The sequence below is a fragment of the Nicotiana attenuata genome, chromosome 8 (assembly GCF_001879085.1).
Source record: "Nicotiana attenuata strain UT chromosome 8, NIATTr2, whole genome shotgun sequence".
Taxonomy (NCBI): Eukaryota; Viridiplantae; Streptophyta; class Magnoliopsida; order Solanales; family Solanaceae; genus Nicotiana; species Nicotiana attenuata.
In genome coordinates, this window is record NC_031996.1 from 16,796,945 (window position 1) to 16,819,474 (window position 22,530).

General features: G+C 40.2%; 1 long non-coding RNA gene across 1 annotated transcript; it reads left to right on the forward strand.

Moving 5' to 3' along the window:
- On the forward strand, positions 1,315 to 5,259 carry LOC109230987. Its single transcript, XR_002068738.1, has 2 exons — positions 1,315 to 2,447; positions 5,033 to 5,259. It is a non-coding gene; the product is annotated as an uncharacterized LOC109230987 (long non-coding RNA).

The following is a 22,530-nucleotide window of genomic DNA, read 5'->3' on the forward strand; positions in this document are numbered from 1 at the left end:
TTATAACATTTAAATATTTAGTTTAGGTCTATTATGATTATTTCAACTAGTTTTGACTCTTTTACTTTATTTTATCACAAAAAAAAAATTAGAAAAATATTTTCTCTTATTTAGCTAATTGATATTTTATTTAATTACTTTTAGTTTATCTACCTTTCATAAAATTAAAAAATATACAAAAATAGTTTCCCTTTTGGTATTTAGTTTTATTTTAGTAGTTTATTTTAATTAAGAGTGATTTCTATATTTTATAAATACATTATACTTTTTAGAATAACATTTGGGATTTTAGCTAAAAAAGCTTGAACAACCTCGAAACTAGTCTCGTTTTTGAATTTTCTTAAGAAATTTTGGACCAACCCAATTACCCTTAGCCCAAATAACCTTAGCCCATTACCCCATCCTTAACCTAAGACTAGGGCTGTGCATTTGGATCGGATATCCGAAATCCGATCCGATCCACTCTATTTCGGATTTTTGGATTTCGGATTTCGAATTTTCGGATTGGATACGGATTGTGTTTTATAAAATTTCGGATTTTCGGATTGGATTCGGATTGGTATGATCTAAATCCGATCCGATCCGAAATCCGAAACTATATGTACCTATATAAATACTACACTAAAATTTTAGGATTAGGCTTATTCATTTTTTACACACCCCCTCACTCACTTAGATTTTTCCGCCTCTCTTCTCTTCAGTGAAGACTGAAGAGTCTCAAAGACTCAAAGTCTCAAACTTCTGATTTTACTTTGATTTTTATGTCTCTTTCTTCCGCCTCTCTTCCCTTCTCTTATGTCTTTTATGTCTCTTTCATGTTCTATTTTTCAACTTTTGATTTTACTTTGATTTTTTTTTGTTTGGTAGATGGAAGATGAAACAGAGACACCGAATAAACTTCAAATTGTTGAAAATTTTGGTGAAAGAGACGCTTTAACTGATTCCACAACCAACTACAGTGAATCTCAATATCATTGAATGGTGTTTTAGGAGATGAATGGTGTTTATTCACTCAATTTTTTTGATTCTGATTGAATGGTGCTTTAGGAGATGAATGGTTTTTTTCTGATTGAATGGTGTTTTAGGAGATGAATGGTCCTAAGTCCTAACCAGCAATTTTGTGACAATCCGATCCGACAATCCGAAAAATTATCCGATCCAAAGTTTAAAATCCGATCCGATCCAATGTTAATTCGGATTGGATTCGGATTGCCCTTTTCAGAATCCAAAATCCGAAATATGCTAAATCCGATCCAATCTGATCCGTGCACAGCCCTACCTAAGACCTAACCCATGACCCCCTCTTCTTGAACCCTAGACTCCAAAAAGCTCACAGCCGTCACCCCTCATATCATCTTCATCTACACACCCTAAATAAGAAAACCCTAATCCCCCTGAACAGAAGACCACAGCGGGCGCGCCCCTTGAAAAATTGAGCGTCGCTGCCCTCCTCCAGCGAATTCCTCCATTCCAACGCCCAGCTTCACCCTTGACACCGGCAGACCACCCCATCTCCACCTCCATTCTGCCATTCAAAACCCAACGACTAGACACCACATCCCAGCCGCCCTGTTCTTCATCCTTCTTTAGATAGTCAAAAAGACCAAATCCTTCCCCACTCTCATCTCTCCCCTCATTCTCAAACACACACGCACACACACGAAAACAGAGAGGAGGAGAACGGACGTGAAAACAGGGCAAAAGATACAGAACAAAAACGGAGAATGAAGCGGCGATAAGAACGAGCCTTCTCTACCCTTAACCTAGAGCATCCGCCAGCTCCTCTCCAAGCCGTCCACCAGCTCCACGCACAGCGCTTCACCACCAAACCAACAATCACCTTCACCAACTTTAACCAAAAAAGATACCTAACCCTAGAGAGACAGCAGCAGTCGCATCTCCAGCCTTCTGCCGCCGACCACCCATATCCAGCCAATCCCTGAACCCTAGAAACCCCCCCCCCCCGGCCTAATCTTCTTCTCCGACCTGAAGAGAACCCTAGGACACAACACCAGCGACCATCCCACCAGCCGCCCACACCCTTCACCATCCAGTCGTCGCTGCTCCCTCATCACCATAACTGGCCAGAATCCGGGGACCACACACACACATACAATAGCGAAAAACAGAGGAAGGGAACGGACAAACAAAAAGGGGAAACGGGAAGAGTGACCAAAACAGACATGGAGCGTTCCCATGATTTTCAAGCAAATTCAACTTCATGATCTTCTTCACAGCAAAAGTTTTGTGGAGATTTCTGGATTTGGTTTCAAATTCCCAAGTCGGATGTTTTAGTTAGTCTACAATCTCGAAATTTGGGGACCCGTCCGAAGTTGCTGATCGTAGAGGTTATCCGATCGAAGGTTCCGGCCGCCGATTCAATTTGTTTGCCATGTTTCAATACGTTTATTTGATTTTTGTGAAGAAATTTTCAGCAGCTTCAAGAGGTCTGCTCTCGTCTTACTTCTATTAATTGATATCTCAATAATTAAGTGTTGAAATTGCTTATTATTAATTCTATATTGAGTTTCGTGCTAGATTAAAGATGTGAAGAATGCTTCTGCTTGTTTGCTTTAGTTCTAACATAAGATGAAGTGTTAAATTACAGCAATTCATTTGGATTCAAGTGTTAAGATGCTATTCATAAGATAAAGAGCACTAATTAGAGTGTATTTGAAATAAATGACGTAAAACATTGATGCAAAATTTTAGTAACAAGGTGGGTCGTGGGGTTAGAATTTGGAAAAATGAGAATCTCGTTAGTTGAAATTAATTGAAATCTAGGCTTTAGTCATAGTTTATGCATAGAATTGGGCTTAATACTAAGTTTAATTATATTTTATTTGTTTGGACCGCTAGTAGCATGTTTAGGCCGATTATATTTGGGTAGGCAAGCCTTAGGACGTTTAGTTTAACTATAATGTTTGAACATAAGGTGAGAGGTTGTCCCTTCGATAATTTCATCCGAGGAATGCCTCGTGAACTTTGTAAATATTTTAACCCGGGGAATGCCCCGAAGTAAATGTAAATGGAGGTCGTGGCATCATCAGTGGAGGCATAGTATAGGCTAGTAGGACTTATTTTATTCTATTTTCTTTTATTAGGAAGGGACGACCTCAAACCTTTTGGATGTTTATTTTCCTTTGTGTGTTCTTGCTTCAATTCGAATATTTTAAAAGCCAACTAGATCGAGTACGCAACCGTGACTTTCACGGGACTTGGGGAGTGCCTAACACCTTCTCCCCGAGTCAAATGAACCCCCTTACCCGAATCTCTGGTGTAGACTTAGTTCTGGAGTCCAAAGTGTTTTAAAAGGAAAATTTATTTTTTTTTTTTAAAAATGGTGACCTGGCACACCGAAACCAATGTCAGGTGGCGACTCTTAAAAATCTTTTGAAACACAATTTTCTGTCACTTTCATAATTGAAACCCTTTTGAACTTCACAAAATCACTTTTTATCTTTCAAAGAGGGTTTAGTGAAGTGAAAAAAAGGGGTGTGACAGCTTTGGCGATTCTGCTGGGACTTGCAGGTTCGAGCTGATACTTGATCTTGTTGGGTTTTAGGATATCCGATTGAGGTGTTTGTTTTCTTTATTTACTTTGTTTATTTAGTTTATTTGTCTTATTTCCCCTTTAGTTGGTTATTTGTTTATTGCTTTTCCTTATGTGTTTACCGCTTTATAATTGTTATCATTTGCATAACCATGGGTCTTCTTTCTGCAACAAGTCTTCCGGAGTACGTTTGAGCATATACGGCTTTTTGTGAGTCACCTCTGTCTTTAGGGGGTGGCGTGGGAGCGTGGAGTGGGAGGACAGCTAGAGCAACCGCCATCGACCACGTGCCGCCCTGAATTGCCTTGTCTAGTGAACCCCAAACTTAGGTCAGCCTTTAGGTCATGCTTATTTGCATCATATCACTTACACTTAGCAGGGCTCGATCCCAGGTACCGTGTCCCTTTGTAGGAGGCCTATCCAAATTTTGTTAAAACGGGCGTTTGGCCCAAAAAGACATTCAATCATCCCTATGTAATACATGTTGCATCTTTGAGGGTAGAAAGGTCATTTGGCGGACTGATGTTTGGGAAAGAGGGTGAAATGTAAAGATGAAGCAAGTTGGGCCAAGTTATATTTTTTCTTTCACAAATTTTTCAAGAAAAGACCAAAAAATGAAAATAAAAAATCCAAAAAGATTTGCCTTTCCCATCATTTTCAAAGAAAATTTAAAAAAAAGAGAAAAAGAAAATCCAAAAAGATTTTACATGTTTCATCATTTTTCAAAAAAGATAAAAAAATATGTTTTCTTTAAATTAGTTTTTTTTAAATTCTATCTCGTATCCAATCTTCCCGAACTACGCATACCTGATTCTCGTCTTTCAGGGCGGGATACATAGGAAACCCACATAGGATCCGGTCTTCCTAGTAAGTTTTAGGTTCTTGGCTTCCGGAGTCGCAGCCAAATCTTGCATGTTTAGCCACACCTGGCTACATCAGCCGTTTTTGCAAAATAGGGCTCCTTTTTCAAAGTCGTTTTTTATCCCATGTCTTAGAGCCCTAATTCCACAACAAGGTGTCCTCTCAATTTTAAGGTCCATTCCAGTTGAATTTGCATGTCTAGCCACTTTTGGCCACATCGGCCATTCTTGCAAAAATGGGTCATTTGCGCAAAAATTGTTCAATGACCCATGTCTTAGAATCTTGAGTCCACAACTAGGTGTCATATTACTTTAAGGTCCATCCTTTTTGAGTTTGCATCTTTGGCCACTTCTGGCCATATCGGCCGCTTTTTGCAAAATGGGTCATTTCAGCAAATCAGTTTTGGGCCATGATTGCTGGGAATTTGAATCCATATAACCCTCGGTGAGGTATTTCCATGTCTTTAAGGTCACCTTTGTTGAGTTTGCTCTAATAGCCACCCTTGGTCACATAGGTCATTTTGCAAAAATAGCCCAATCATGCCTTGCATGTGTCCAATAGGAGATGTCGTGTTGTCTTGAGTCACTAACTTTATTTGGTCTTATTTTTCTCATTCAGGTATGGATCCATATACCAGGACTCGAGCATGACAGATATCCCAGGACCACTGCATTCAGGAGCTGCTTAAAGATACTTTTATGTTTTGAATCTGTCATTCATGTTGTCTTTTACTTTCTAGTCTTGTACAGTAATATCGAGTCTTTTATTATAGTACTTCCCATTTTGTATTTGAAAAACCAAAAAAAAAGTTTTAAATGAATAATCCAAAAAGATTTTTGTTTTTAGTTTATTTTGTCCATTAATTTTCCAAAACTACGCTTGATCTGATTCATGAAGGACATGATACGTAGGCAACCTACATAGGGTTTGATCGAATCATTTCCTTTTTTTTTTAAAAGAAATTAAAAAAATAAAAAAGAAAAAAAAAGAGAATGAAGTTGTGGATGTGAGAAGTGAGAGGAAAGAAAGGAGTGACAATTAAAAAAAAGGGAAGGAAAATGAGCAAGCCAAGAAGTGCTAGAAAAGAAAGAAAAGAGAAAATTGAAATGAACAAAATTGGGATGATGCCAAATGATCTTGTGACCCTCGAAGCCATTGTAGAACCGTTAATTGTTGCTAGGGGTATTGCACGCGATGTGATATTTCTATCTGATAAATGTCCTAACGCTAACATGTTGGCTTTGTTTTGCTCCCCTTTGTTTCTTTCATTGTTATCATAACAGAGGGTGTTAGTTTGTGGCACTTTGGCGAGTCATCTGTACAACACAAGGTCAAAGAGCAAGGTAGACATGGTTAGCAAAGACTTGGACACAGGAGTTGTTGACCTGTCGAGGGAGTTTGTGGAGTCGGAGTCTGAATTGAAAGAGGAGGTCCAAAGGTTGAAACAGGAGATGGCAGAAAATGTATCAGTCTTGGATCAGGGGGCATCCTCCACCTTCATTTCCCACTAAGTACACTGAAAACCTTCAACTATCCCACCACTATCACAAGCTCAGGTTTCCACTACCGTTGACCTTCCCCCTCAACATGCACCGGGCTTTACCCCTTACCACAATTACCCTAGCACTTCCTCCCAAATTTTCCGTGCTCTACCAGCCAAAACAACCTCATACCCTGCTCCGACGTCTGCTCCTATTTTTGTACCCCCTCCACAAGCTATCCTCCACCGATTCTCTAGTGAGCCCGCATTCCCAGCTCCAGATACCCAATACTATGCCTCGGAACCCACCTTCAAAGTCCCAGATCCTTACCCCTACACTCCTTACTTTGAGCCTTAGGTTGAAACTGAGAAACCACCCAAGAACGTGGAGCAAGATGACATATCCACAAAGCTGAAAGGGTTTAAAATGCCAAAGCTTCATTTATATGATGGGCGTGGAGATCCAGTAGCTCATCTGAGGGATTATTACAGTAAAGTGAGAAGTGTTTGCGGGAAAGATGAATTATTGATGGCTTATTTCAGTCAGAGTCTGAGTGGGGCAGCTCTGGAGTGGTACACCCGCCAAGATGCTAGTAAGTGGCATGCATGGGGTGACCTGGCTCAAGATTTTGTTCGGCACTATCAGTACAATGTAGACATTATCCCAGACCGCTCCTCCCTATCTCAGATGGAAAAGAAATCCAAGGAATGTTTTAGGGAGTTTTGGTTCAGATGGAACGAACAAGTTGCTCGGGTCAGTTCTCCGATTGGTAGAAAAGATGTTGTTGAGCCCCGTCAATGACAGGATCCAGTGGGCATTCTTGCTAGTCGCTTTCAGCCTCAATACCGACCCCATGGAATCCTCGTACTCCAGATAATTCTCACCAATTCTACTTTCCTCCATAAAATCCCCAAAGTCATACCTCACCTTCCTAATACTTTATCCACAATGCACCGCTGTATGCTCCACATCCACGAAACCGGTAACGGCTTGCACCGCCTCCACAAATGTCTTACCTACCTCTACAAGTATATCAACCACATACCTGAAAGAGGTTCCAACCAAGGCCGGAGTACAAAATGAGAAGGCAGCAGTAAAGAGAAAAGTCTTTCACTCCTATTGGAGAATCATATGCCAGTTTATTCCAAAGGCTGAGGCAATTGGACATGTTGAAGCCGATTCAGATAAAAATACCGAAACATTTTCCAAAGAGTTTTGATTTTTCTCAAAGGTTCACATATTGCTCTAATGCCCCGGGGCACGACATAGAAAAGTGTTGGCATCTGAAAAGAGCAGTCCAGAAGCTTATTGATGCAGGTGACATTACCGTGCAAAATCCAAATGCAACAGATACTAGCCAAAGTCCGTTGCCTGTTCATAATGAGACGCATGTGGTGGGCATGATTTGTGTGGAAAAGGAATATGAGAACACTTCTAAATCCCTTGGAGGGCCACTTACCGCAAAGTTTTCAGTGCTATCAGTCTCGGTTCCAGAGGTTGATCTTAAGAACAAGTTGGCAAAAGGGACCCAACAGCTATCTGCTAAGGTCAACGTGATGGAGGCTTGTGGAGGTTCTGGTAAAATTGATGTGGAACGAAGTAGCTAAGATGTTGAGCTTAGTAATTGGAAAGACGCTCTTTTCTTGGCTAGACAGGGAGGAGTTTTGGTGGTTTATTTTATTGTTATTTCTGTTATCCGGGTTATTTCGGGGTTGTAATCCGGATATTGTCTTGTGGCTCAAACCCTTCTTCTTCTTATTTTTGTCTAGTTCGTTTAGTTGTAGTAACTCGTCTAGTGTTATTTAGGATTGTTCCAGGGTTGTAACCCTTGTCTATTTTGCTTGTTTTGTTCAAACCCTTTTCACCATCTGTCTAATGCAATCTCCTGTTTTCTGTTAACTTTTTGTTTAGGTCAATTTTCCTTTTATAGTTCTTTTTATCCTGACTCTAGTGACATGACATGCACGCATAATTCTCAGCCTGGTCTTGAAATTTATTCTAATCATGAAGCAATGACACGGTTTTGAATATGATAAAAGGAGGCATTTGAAGAAACGGGTAAAGATTCACGCATTTTGAGATAACCCGAAGATTGAATTGAGTGAAACTGAGGCAGTTAGTCTGGAAAATCAAGAGGTTGATGAGAGCATACATCAAGGGAATGTCTCTCAAGCAGTTTGAGGTAGATCAGTCAGTGCTGAAATGCATTCTTCCACATCAAGATAAGTTTGAATCAAGTCTGCTTCGAACTGGCAAGGATCATTCATTGGGACAAAGGTATTGCCCGTCGACACTTTGTGTTTGTGTTGATGCCATCAATAGATACTCTGTATGATTTCTTTGTTTATCTTCAATTGCATGTTTGTACTTGGCATTTTTAAAGTTTGGTATGACGAAGGCATTTTATTCTGCTACCCAAATACTTTTATCTTTTGCTACCCCTTTTGGGCCTTAATTTGTTTTGTTCTATACCCCTCTTTTTGAACCAGAAGTAGAGTTAGGAACTAGAAAAGAAAAAGAAAGAGAAAAGGAAGAAAAACAAAAGAAAAGAGAAAAAAAAAGAAAAAAAGAAAAAGAAAGAAAAGGAAAAAAAACCAACTTTGTGTTTGAACTACGTTCGACCTGATTCTTGTCACTATAAGATACGTAGGCAGCCTTAAGGTTCGGTCTCACCAAATAAAATATTTCGTAGTCCCCGAAGTCAATAGTGGGGCAGATTTTCTTAGAAATCCCATCAAAAAAAATCCCCAGACTCCAAGAAACTGGGGCAGAAGTTTTAATTTGGCCAAAAGATCTGATTCCAAAAGTTGTAATTCGAACCCTTTCATCTTAAATTATTGTGAGCCTTCATGCCACCCTTTCTTTCTAACCCTGTCCAAAAGCCTACATTACGGTCCAAAGAAAGACCTTCCTACCAATCTTTGAGGCTGCTAAATAAAGTGTGTGGTAAAAGTATGATCTTCTTGTATCATGGGTAATACCTTGTTCTCAGCACAAAGAGAGAAAATGATAAAATGAGAGAGTCTTATCGGTGAAAACCCTCATGGGCACCGTAAGGCGACGATGAGTTGAGAAAAAGAGCAAAATGAGAGAGTCTTGATGGTGAAAACCCTTTAGGGCACTACAAGTCGACTGAGGATTGTGGATCAAATAGAACAATTAGAGCGCTGAAGCCCAGTTTCACAACTTAGATGCATAACAAGAGTTGAAGATTAGACTCGCTTGACAGATCAGGCCGCTTAATCCAAAATGTATGTCATGGTCAGTGGAGATGGCCTTCAAATCAGATTAGCTTCTACCTTGTTCTTTTTCCTGGGTAAAAAAAAATCTTGTTAGATACCATCTCTTCTCGTTTTTCTCTTATTTTGTTCCTCTCGTTTTGTTTAAGTCCTTTTGAGTCTGTTTTTATCGAAACAAGTGAGAAATGACTTCAAAATTTGCTACCAGCTTTTCAATTGCACAAAGCGGAATATGGCCTAGCACATCAAGTGGCATAAGTCGGGGAAAAGTGGCATGCGCACTGAGTTGATAACAATTGTTGTGCTTTGGGATTCATGTGAAATGCAAAGGTTCGGAAAATATCAATTAATGAGCAGAGTGCAACGGATAGAGGATATTGGGCTCGAATGGACCGGAGGTGTTTTATGTGATAAGGGTTGACAAAAATGGTTAGTCAATAAACAAGCAAGGTCTTTCAAGTTGAAATCAAAGTTATCTTGGCAAGTGAAGGAGCAATCGTCTCAAAGTCAAGGCCACAAACTAACCACCATATTTTAAACTCACAAGTTTTCTTTGTCTGAAACAGGGATGAAGGCTATGTTCATATCAAAGCTTGATATTTTCAGGTGTAATGCCCCAATTATGCTTACGCAAAGGCTATTGAGAAGATCACACATCACCCCCAGGAGACGCATTTCCTAGTCTGGGTCTTTCAGGTTATATTTTTGTTTTAGGAGACGCACCTCCTAAATTGAGATTTTACCCCTGACGCACTTCCTAGTTTGAGTCATTTAAGTTCATCCCTAGGAGAAGCACTTCCTAGTTTGAGTCATTGATTTTATCCCTAGGAGATGCACTTCCTAGTTTGAGTCATTGAAGTTTCATTCCTAGGAGACGCACTTCCTAGTTTGAGTCATTCGAGTTTTACCCCTCGGAGACGCACTTCCTAGTTTTGGGTCAATTAAGTTCATTCCTAGGAGATGCACTTCCTAGTTTGAGTCATTGAAGTTTCACCCCTAGGAGACGCACTTCCTAGTCTGGGTCCTTCAGGTTGTATTTTTGTTTTAGGAGACGCACTTCCTAAATTGAGATTTTACCCCTAGGAGACGCACTTCCGAGTTTGGGTCATTTAAGTTCATTCTGAGGAGACACACTTTCTAGTTTAAGTCATTTAAGTCCATCCTTAGGAGACGCACTTCCTAATTTTGGTTCATTCAAGTTTCATCCCTAGGAGATGCACTTCCTAGTTTGAGTCGTTTGAGTTCATCCCTAGGAGACGCACATCCTAGTCGAGTCTTTAATTTTACTCTCACCATTGCATCAATAGCATAGGTGATTCAAAGTTTTTCTAACAACTCACAAATCTTCCTAGTGCAAACTGGGGCAGAAAATTTTGTTTATTTTGTTGTTTTGATTGCAAGCACCCACATAGAGAACGAGGAAGTTCTTTTCAGAGTTACTTCAAATTTCAAATCAGTAGCAGGCGCCCACCTGAAGAACGAGGGAAGTCATTTCAGAATTCAATTCAAGTTAGAAGTAGCAGAAGCTCGCCTCAAGAATGCGAGTCGACAGTCCGAGATGACCAAAAGAAGAAGTCTCAATCCAGAAAAAAAAAAGAAAAAAAGAAGAAGAAGTAAATCCAAATGCAGAAGCAGGTGAAAGATGTGAACTGCTGAGGACATGGTTGAAGTTATGAGCACTGCATGTCCGGTCTTGATCCAAAGAAGTCATGGAATAATGAAGCAGCACCTGCAGCTAACAAGCATCAAGGTTCAAATCAAAAAGTCTGCATGAAGAACCATTCAAGACTCAAGATCAAGCTTCAGTAGACTTATAGATAGGAATCTTGTAACTCATAGCTGATAGGATTGCTTAGTTCTTTTAGATTTTGATTTGATGTAATAACAGGACCGCGGACCGGAACCTCGACGGCACCTCAATCGGCTCTCCACCTCGTTATACTCCGTCGCTCTCCTCATTTCTGAACTACACGTGGCCTGATTCCTTTATAGCCAAGGATATGTAGGCAGCTCAGATACCAGGGTTCGGTCACATCCTCCTTTCTTTTCGTTTTTGGTCTCTCTAAATAAGGGTCGGGTCAAGAAACATCTCTCGTCGTTCTTTGTCTGAAAACTCTTCGTGTTTCCAGTCAAAGAGGGGCAGCTGTAGACATGTAATTTTTGACCCTCCCCGAGATTTTACACATTTTTAGCATTTAAATATTTAGTTTAGGTCTATTATGTCCATTTCAACTAGTTTTGACTCTTTTACTTTATTTTATCACAAAAATAAAAATTACAAAAATATTTTCTCTTATTTTTCTAATTGATATTTTATTTAATTACTTTTAGTTTATCTACCTTTTATAAAATTAAAAAATATAAAAAAAATAGTTTCACTTTTGGTATTTAGTTTTATTTCAGTAGTTTATTTTAATTAAGAGTAATTTCTATGTTTTATAAATACATTATACTTTTTAGAATAAAATTTGGGATTTTAGCTAAAAGAGCTTGAACAACCCCAAAACTAGTCTCATTATTGAATTTTCTTAAGCAATTTTGGACCAACCAAATTACCCTTAGCCCAAATAACCTTAGCCTATTTACCCATCCTTAACTTAAGACCTAACCCATGACCCCCTCTTCTTGAACCCTTCAGCACCTTTCTTCTTCAGATGAAAAAGAACACAAACCTAGACTCCAAAAAGCTCCCAGCCGTCACCCCTCATATAGAGGGTGTTTGGCTAAGCTTATAAGCTGGTCAAACTGGCTTATAAGCACTTTTTGGCTTATCTACGCGTTTGGTAAAATTAAAAGTGCTTATAAGTTAAGTGCTTATAAGCCAAAAATAAGCCAAAAGCCATAAGTTGGTCTCCCCCAACTTATCAAATTTCAGCTTATAAGCACTTTAGGTTTGACCAAAATATTTACTATTCTATCCCTAAAATACTTCTTTTTAGAACAAAGCTCTTCGTATACCCAGTTCTTCAGCTGCTTATTATTAATTTCAGCACTTTTATCCAAACACATAACTGCTTATTTTTTAAATCAGCTTCAGCACTTAAAAGTGCTTTTCAGCACCTAATGCTTATCAGCTACTCTAAATCAGCTAAGCCAAACGGGCTCATAGTCTTCATCTACACACCCTAAAAGAGAAAACCCTAATCCCCCTGAACAAAAGACCACAGCCGCCCCGCCCCTTGAAAAATCGAGCGCCGCTACCCTCCTCTAGCGAATTCCTCCATTCCAACGCCCATCTTCACCCTTGACGCCGACAGACCACCCCATCTCCACCTCCATTCTGCAATCCAAAACCCAACGACTAGACACCACATCCCGGGCCGCCCTGTTCTTCATCCGTCTCTCGACAGACAAAAAGGCCAAATCCTTCGCCACTCTCATCTTTCCCCTCATTCTCAAACACACACGCACACACACGAAAAAAGAGAAGAGGAGAACGGACGTGAAAACAGGGCAAAAGATACAGAACAAAAAGGAGAAAGAAGCGGTGATAAGAACGAGCCTTCTCTACCCTTAACCTAGAGCATCCGCCAGCTCCTCTCCAAGCCGTCCACCAACTCCGCGTGCAGCACTTCTCCACCAAACCAACAATCACCTTCAACAACCTTAACCAAAAAAGATCCTTAACCCTAGAGAGACAGCAGCAGCCGCATCTCCAGCCTTCTGCCGCCGACCACCCATATCCAGCCAACCCCTGAACCCTAGAAGAACCCCCCCCCCCCCCCCGGCCTCATATTGTTCTCCAACCTGAAGAGAACCCTGGGACACAACACCAGCGACCAAACCACCAGCCGCCCACACCCCTCACCATCCAGTCGCCGCTGCTCCCTCATCACCATAACTGGCCAGAATCCGGCGACCACACACACATACAGCAGCGAAAAACAGAGGCAGGGAACGGACAAAAAAAGGGGGAAACGGGAAGAGTGACAAAAACAGACATGGAGCGTTCCCATGATTTTCAAGCAAATTCAAATTCATGATCTTCTTCACATCAAAAGTTTTGTTGAGATTTCTGGATTTGGTTTCAAATTCCCAAGTCGGATGTTTCAGTTAGTATACAATCTCGAAATTTGGGGACCCGTCCGAAGTTGCTGATCGTAGAGGTTATCCCGTCGAAGGTTCTGGCCGCCGATTCGATTTGTTTGCCACGTTTCAATACGTTTGTTTGATTTTTGTGAAGAAATTTTCAGCAGCTTCAGGAGGTGTGCTCTCGTCTTACTTCTATTAATTGATATCTCAATAATTGAGTGTTGAAATTTCTTATTATTAATTCTCTATTGAGTTTCGTGCTAGATTAAAAATGTGAAGAATGCTTTCTGCTTGTTTGCTTTAGTTCTAACATAAGATGAAGTATTAAATTAACGCAATTCATTTGGATTCAAGTGTTAAGATGCTATTCATAAAATAAAGAGCACTAATTAGAGTATATTGGAAATAAATGACGTAAAACATTGATGCAAAATTTTAGAGTAACAAGGTGGGTCGTGGGGTTAGAATTTGGAAAAATGAGAATCGCGTTAATTGAAATTAATTGAAATCTAGGCTTTAGTCATAGTTTATGCATAGAATTGGGCTAATACTAAGTTTAATTATATTTTATTTGTTTGGACAGCTAGTAGCATGTTTAGGCCGATCATATTTGGATAGGCAAGCCTTAGGACGTTTAGTTTAATTATAATGTTTGAACATAAGGTGAGAGGTTATCCCTTCGATAATTTCATCCGGGGAATGTCCAGTGAACTTTGTAAATATTTTAACCCGGGGAATGCCCCAAAGTAAATGTAAATAGAGGTCATGGCATCATCAGTGGAGGCATAGTGTATAGGGTCAAATTTGACCCTCAGCATCTCTACGCCAGTGGGTACGCCCAGTGAGTGTACGCCGACTAACGTAGCGGGTACGACTCGGACGTGGGGACAAAAGCGACATCGTTTATGACTCAGTGTCTTCACTAGGGAGACGTTACCTGTCCTTGTAACTTTTTGATTCTTTCGAGGAAGGTCTCTTATTATATAAAGGAGACCTTCACATTGTAAAGAGGGGGATTCTGATCTAATACAACTCTCTCATTTTCTGGCTTTCTCTCTCTATCTCTACCTCAAACGAACATATCTTATTGAGTTCATATTATCACTTTGCAATACTAGATCTACAACAATAATATCATCTTTGCATCTCTAGGTTTATTATATTTGATTACGATTTACCCTTTTCTTACTTTTGATTGTTTTCTAGCTTACAAAGTATATTGTTAACTTTGTAGCCAAACAATTTGGCGCGAGGTCAAATTCTCCTAAGCCGAGGTTCACATTTCCGCCCATCGAAGACGCCCACCGAATGCGTCTCCAACGAGCGGAGGGACTAACTGTATAGGGTCAAATTTGACCCTCAGCATCTCTACGCCAGTGGGTACGCCCAGTGAGTGTGCGCCGACTAACGTAGCGGGTACGACTCGGACGTGGGGACAAAAGCGACATCGTTTATGACTCAGTGTCTTCACTAGGGAGACGTTACCTGTCTTTGTAACTTTTTGATTCTTTCGAGGAAGGTCTCTTATTATATAAAGGAGACCTTCACATTGTAAAGAGGGGATTCAGATCTAATACAACTCTCTCATTTTCTGGCTTTCTCTCTCTATCTCTACCTCAAACGAACATATCTTACTGAGTTTATATTATCACTTTGCAATACTAGATCTACAACAATAATATCATCTTTGCATCTCTAGGTTTATTATATTTGATTACGATTTACCCTTTTCTTACTTTTGATTGTTTTCTAGCTTACAAAGTATATTGTTAACTTTTGAGCCAAACAATACCTATCTCAGCTTCTTAAAATGCATTATACTCTCTATTTTCATTTATAAAATTTTGCTTTTTACTAAACTTAAAGTCATGACTGCATAGAAATTATACTTAATGCTTGTTTGTCTTGTTTTATATTTCTGTCCCAAATTGATATTGTGAAAGAGAAGATGATGACTTTGATAAACATGAAGATATTTCAAGCCCAGGTGTAGGAAACTAAAGTGAAAAAATATATGATACCTTTCTCAGCTTCTTGAAAATACATTATACTCCATGTGCATTTATAATTTTGCTTTTTACTAAATTTATAGTCATGACTGCATAAAAATTAATTTGTGCCCCATATTGATATTGTATATGGCAAGTTTGGGAAAACAAATGCCATTTTATAACATATTTGAAGAGGGGACTAATTCAAAGAAGAAATAAGAACCACACCGACTTAGTTGACAACACGTTTAGGTTCTATTTTATGCTATTGGGTATAAACTCAAATCTGATTAGCTGCAAATCCCATACTTTATATTATCCCAAATTCAGAAAGTAATCAATGTATGAAGGTGCACCTGCAAAAGGGATATAGTGAGAGCCTTTGGATCTGTTTTCAAGTTTGACTACATATTTTACACACATGACACAACAAGAGACAGCTACTAAGGTCTAAGGTCCGACTCAGGTTAAAGCACTAATGCTCGAGTTCCATGTGATATTGCAGACTCACCAACACATATGAGTTTTATATTGTCACTCATGAAGAGGATCAGAAAATTTTGGCAAAATAGACGCTCATGAGATGAGGGCAAGAAGAAAGTTTATAAGTTGTTTCAGAGAATAAAAAAGTAATTCTTTTACATCGATGTTTTGTGCTCTATTGACTAGGCCATCGTTAAAAAGTATTGAACAATTTTCCAAAGTGAGAAAAAGAGGAAGATATGCAATTAACATAAAATCTACATGTAATATAGGGCAAATTTTTTCGAGAATCTAATAGCTCACGTTCATAATAAATTAGTGAAATAGAAGAATGAAACGAGTCATTAATTCGATGTGCCCCAAGAAAATTGAAGCCTATGTCACCTACTTGGATTATGAAATCAGAGATATAATTCTCAGATTATGATACTTATTAATGCTTGGATTGAAAACTCACTTTCTGAAAAAAATCGAAAAGCACGTTGCTAAGACAATCCAGAGATAAACTTCAAAAGTTTTGTAGATTGTTTCTTTAAAATTTCTCACTATAGAATTACCTATTAGAGAATTCGAATTGAAATCTTGAAACTCATACAAGTGTATTTTCGCAGAATAATAGGCAAGCATATTGCGAATTTTATAAAATAATAAAAAATGCTTTCTAAAGGTTTTAAAATTATACATGTTCAAGAGAAACAAATTCGAGTAGACGATAATAGAAGGAGAGTGAGAGGAGAAGTGTAACTTTATGCACAGAAGATGAAGAAGCGAAGCGTGAAACTTTGCTAAAATAAAGCCTTATCGTTGAGGGAATCTTTGCGGAAATAAAGTCGTATCGACTTTTCCCAAAAGGCTAAAGGCTATTACGACTTTGTTTGTCACGACCCGAATTTTTCACCGCTGGGACTGTGATGTCGCCTAACATTGTACTCGCTAGGCAAGCCAACGTTACAAATTTAGTTTGCCTTTTCCTTTTATCTTTTAACAGTTTACAAGTTAACATAAGTAAATCAGCGGAATACAATACGGAAGAACAGAATTTAACAAATTATCTTAATACCACTACGAAACCGTAATAAAACTCCACCCAGAACTGGTGTCACAATTTCACGGACCGTCTACGAATACTACAAATAATAGTCTGAACAAAGAAATACACATCTGTCTCGGAAATAGATAAAATAGAAAGGAAACAGGATAGAGGGGGACGCCAAGGCATGCGGACGCCTGCAGGTCTACCTCGGGTCTCCACTGGATTGAAGGCAACAACCTCGAACTACTGTCCGTATGGTCCAGCACGGATCTACCCAAAAAGTGCAAAGTGTAGTATCAGTACAACCGACCCTATGTACTGGTAAGTGCTGAGCCTAACCTCGACGAAGTAGTGACAAGGCTAGGGCGGGGCATAACAATATATATATAACATACAATAGTTTATAATAAACAGAAAGGAAATACAAAATGTATTAAAGCAATAACTGGCATAAAGTAAATCTGGAACCCAGTTGTTCTACTAGTATTCAGCTATAACCAATCCTTAAGGATGTTTCAACATCACAGTAATAAATTCCGGCAGAAATGAATACTTAAAACAACAACTAATGCGGCGCGCATCCCAATCCAATCGTATAAACAACAACAATATCAATATTCACCCTTATTCCTCCTTGTTGCGGCGTACAACCAAATCCCACATGTCCACCCTTATTACTCATCAGCACATATCACCCTTATTCCTCCTGTTGCGGCGCGCAACTCGATCCCACCTGTCCACCCTTATTACTCCTTGTTGCGGCGTGCAACCCCATCCCACAAGACAATTACAATTCTCCCTTATTCCTCCTGTTGCGGCATGCAACCCGATCCCAATGCATATATATCAGCACCAAACACAAAAGAATAAAGACAAGAGTTTCACAAGCTAACTCAAATGCCCCACATTACTTATACCTCAACCCACACAATGGAATATCACTACGATTATGAAACTTCACCAATGATAACTACTCAGCGAGACCAACCAAGGTGCACCGTAAGGCACCAATGAATCAATATAAGCCAACAGGGAAATAAAATGAAGCTACAAAATTAATAATACTTCAACGGGAACAACAACAGTTAACATGAAACAATTAAACAATTCAATAAAGAGAACGATAGTTAACATGAAGTAATTAGACATGGAAATATTTATGAGCAAGTAGCAATTAAGGCAGGAAATCAAGATATAGGGAAACGGGGAAAGAAAATGGGCTAAACAAGTAATTTGGTGATGCATAGGTACTCGTCACCACACCTATACGTTACACACATGATATTTCACATAGCACACAAGACGGGGATCCCTAGTCCCTCGAGTCAAGGTTAGACCAAACACTTACCTCAAGCCAACGGGTAATTCAACACTCAACCACCGCTTTACCTTTCGATTCCACCACCAATTCACTCGTATCTAGCCATAATTAATTTAATAACATCAATAAATGCTAAACAAACCAATTCTAATGCATGAATATAAATTTCCCAATGTTTTTTCCCAAAAGTCAAAAACCGACCCCGGGCCCGCTTGGTCAAAACTCGAAGTTCGAACCAAAACCCGATTACCCATTCACCCACGAACTCAAATATGCAATTGGTTTTGAAATCCGACCTCAATTTGAGGTCCAAATTAGGGCTGCTTATCGGGCGGATTGGGCGGTTATTTACTCTTAACGGTTTGGCTTATCGGTTATCGGCTTTTAAATGTATTAATCCGCTAGCCACCCGATAAGATATCGGGTGGATTGGTATCGGTTTAGCTCTTATCGGGCAGTTATCGGGCGGTTTATCGGCCTAATTCAATCAAAATCAAAAAAAATTTAGTCTCTATATGTTTAAATAGGTACTAAAAGGGACGAAGCAGAAGAGACACCGTACGTGATGGGTAAATCATCTGTCTGGAATCTTATTTATGTTTATGCACATTGGCCTTAGTCCATGTGAAAGATTTCCAATTGGCCGTTGTTAAAACAATTGTTCGTCATGCTTAGAATTCTAGGATGCCTTAAAACCCAGACAAAGTTGATGAAGCAGTGGTGTAACTGGTGTTGTTATCTTGTTTCAGACAGCAAATTCTGTCTTTTGTCACAGTTAGATGACTCCTTTTATTTGGCTTTCTTTTATTCTAATTCACTTTGATAGAGTACCGGAGGAAGAAGGGTTTTTGATNCACACACACACACACACACACACACACACACACACACACACACACATATATATATATATATATATATATATATATATATATATATATATATATTAACCTTTAAGAAAATTGAATAATTCGCCCCCAAACCGATAAGTTATTAATAAAAAAATTTCAATCTGTTCCCCGTCCGTTAAACCGTTAACCCGATACCAATAAGCCATTAAGCTTCATTTTCAGTTCGGTTTTGGAATTCGGTTCGATTTTGAACACCCCTAGTCTAAATCCCCAAATTCGAAAATCCTAATTTCTACCGAAGAACACCCAATTTCCCATGAAAAAGCCTAGATTTTGAAGCGAAATCATGTTAATAGATAGATTGAAGAAGATGAGTTAGAAATCACTTACCTATGATTTGGAGAAGTTTGAGTCTTTGAAAAATCGCCTAGGGATGCTTAGGGTTCGAAATTTTGAAGAATGAAGTTGAAATCCCATCTGAAATCTCACTTAACAAGCTGCAGTTATTGCAATTGCGATCAGGGGTTCGCAATTGCGAACCCTTTGAATTTCTGCTGCCTTCGCATTTGCGACAAATATGTCGCATTTGCGACCAATCCCCTCCAAGCTTTTACTTCGCAATTGCGAAGGTTTCTTTGCAAATGCGAAGACTGTTCGCCCAGCTACTCTTCGCAATTGCGATGAGTTACTCGCAATTGCCACACTGACAGGCCTCGCAATTGCAAACTCTGGTCTCGCAATTGCGAGATCAGAGGTCAACACCAGAACTGAAACCTGCAACAAATTTTCCTAAGTCCAAAACACCCCGTGGCCTATCCAAAACTCACGCGAGCCCTCGGGGCTCCAAACCAAACATGCACACAAGTCTAAAAACATCATACGAACTTGTTCGTGTGATCAAATCACAAAAATAACATCTTAAATAACGAATTTAACACCAAAACTCATGAATTTCACAAGATTGTTCAAATTTCTAAATTTTCACCCCAAGGTCCGATTTATAACAAATATCTTCCGTTTTTCACCAAATTTCATATATATGACTTAAATATTATGTTAAACCTGTACCGGGCTCCGGAACCAAAATACGGGCCCGATACCATCACGATCACACACCATTTCATTTCCAAAAAGTCCTTATATTTTCCAGCAAACAATTTTCTTTAAAAATTCCTTTCTCGGGCTAGGGACCACGAAATTCGATTCCGGACATATGCCCAAGTCCCATATTTTACTGCAGACCCTATGGGACTGAAAAATGACGGGTCCGGGTCTGTTTACCAAAAATGTTGACCGAAGTCAACTTTAACCAATTTTAAAGGCCAAATTCAATATTTTTCTTAAATTTCACGTAAAAGCTTTCCGAATACGCGCTCGAACTGCGTACGCAAATCGAAGAGAAAGAAAATAAGGTTTTCAAGGCCTCGGAACCCGGATTCGAGTTCTAAAACAAAAGATGACCCTTTGGATCATCACATTCTCTACCTCTAAAACGACTGTTCGTCCTCGAACAGACATAGAAAAGTACCTGAGTCGGTGAAAAGATGGGGATATCGACTCCACATATCATGCTCGGACTCCCAGGTAGCTGCCTCAATAGGCTGACCTCTCCACTGAACACGAACCGACGGATAACTCTGTGATCTCAACTGACGAACCTGCCGGTCTAGAATAGCTAGCGGCTCCTCTTCACAGGTCAAGTCCTTGTCCAACTGGACAGTGCTGAAATCTAACACGTGGGATGGATCGCCGTGATACTTCCGAAGCATGGACACATGAAACACTAGATGCACTGCTGATAAACTCGGTGGCAATGTAAGTCTGTAAGCCACCTCTCCCACTCGATCAAGAATCTCAAAAGGCCCTATGAACCTAGGGCTTAGCTTGCCCCTTATTCCAAATCTCATCACGCCCTTCATAGGCGACACCCGAAGCAACACTCGCTCTTCGACCATGAATGCCACATCACGAACCTTACGGTCAGTGTAACTCTTTTGCTTGGACTGAGCTGTACGCAGCCTATCCTGAATGATCTTAACCTTGTTCAAGGCATCCTGTACCAAATCTGTACCCAACAACCGAGCCTCCCCCGGCTCAAACCACCCAACTGGCGACCGACATCGCCGACCATACAATGTCTCATAGGGAGCCATCTGGATGCTCGACTGATAGCTGTTGTTGTAGGCAAACTCCGCTAATGGCGAGAATCGATCCTAAGAACCTCCAAAGTTAATAACACAGGCGCGCCGCATATCCTCCAAAATATGAATAGTGCGCTCGGACTGTCCGTCCATCTGAGGATGAAATGCTGTGCTCAACTTGACCCGTATACCCAACTCACGCTGAACTGCCCTCCAAAAATGTGAGGTAAAATGCGTACCCTGGTCCGAAATGATAGACAAGAGCACACCATGAAGTCGAACAATCTCCCAGATATAGATCTTAGCTAACCGCTCTGAGGAATAGGAAACTGCCCCAGGAATGAAATGCACTGACTTAGTCAGCCTATCAACAATAACCCATACCGCATCGAACTTCCTCTGAGTCCGTGGGAGTCAAACAACGACGTCCATAGTGATACGCTCCCACTTCCACTCAGGAATCTCAATCTTCTGAAACAAACCACCAGGTCTCTGATGCTCGTACTTTACTTGCTGACAATTCAGACACCGAGCTACATATGCAACAATATCCTTTTTCATCCTCCTCCACCAATAATGTTGCCGCAGATCCTGATACATCTTGACGATGCCCGGATGAATAGAATACCGGGAACAGTGAGCCTCCTCTAGAATCAACTCACAAAGTCCATCCACATTAGGCACATAAACTCAACCCTGTATCCTCAAAACTCCATCATCTCCAACTGTAGCCTGCTTGGCGCCACCATACCGCACTGTGTCCCTAAGGACTAGAAAATGAGGATCATCACACTGTTGATCCCTGATACGCTCAAATAATGAAGACCGAGTGACTGTGCAAGCTAAAACACGACTTGGCTTAGAAACATCCAACCTCACAAGCTGATTGGCCAAAGCCTGAACATCTAAAGCAAGCGGTCTCTCACCGACTGGAATATACGCAAGGCTGCCCATACTGGCTGACTTCCTACTCAAAGCATCGACCACCACATTGGCCTTCCCCGAATGATACAAGATGGTGATAGCATAGTCTTTTAGTAGCTCCAACCACCTTCTCTGCCTCAAATTGAGCTCCTTCTGCTTGAACAAATATTGCAAACTCTTATGATCCGTGAACACCTCACATGACACGCCATATAAATAATGCCTCCAGATCTTTAGCGCATGAACAATGGCTGCTACCTCCAAATCATGAACTGGATAATTCTTCTCGTGAATCATCAACTGCCGCGAAGCATATGCAATAACCTTGCCATTCTACATCAACACCACACCAAGTCCAATACGAGATGTGTCACAATATACTGTAAATGGCCCTGATCCTGTGGGCAAAACCAACACCGGTGCCGTAGTCAAAGCTGTCTTGAGCTTCTGAAAGCTCGCCTCACACTCGTCCGACCACCTGAACTGGGCACCCTTCTGGGTCAACCTGGTCATCGGGGCTGCTATAGATAAAAACCCCTCCACGAACCGACGGTAATAACCCGCCAAACCCAAGAAACTCCGGATCTCTGTAGCTGATGTGGGTCTAGGCCAGTCCTTGA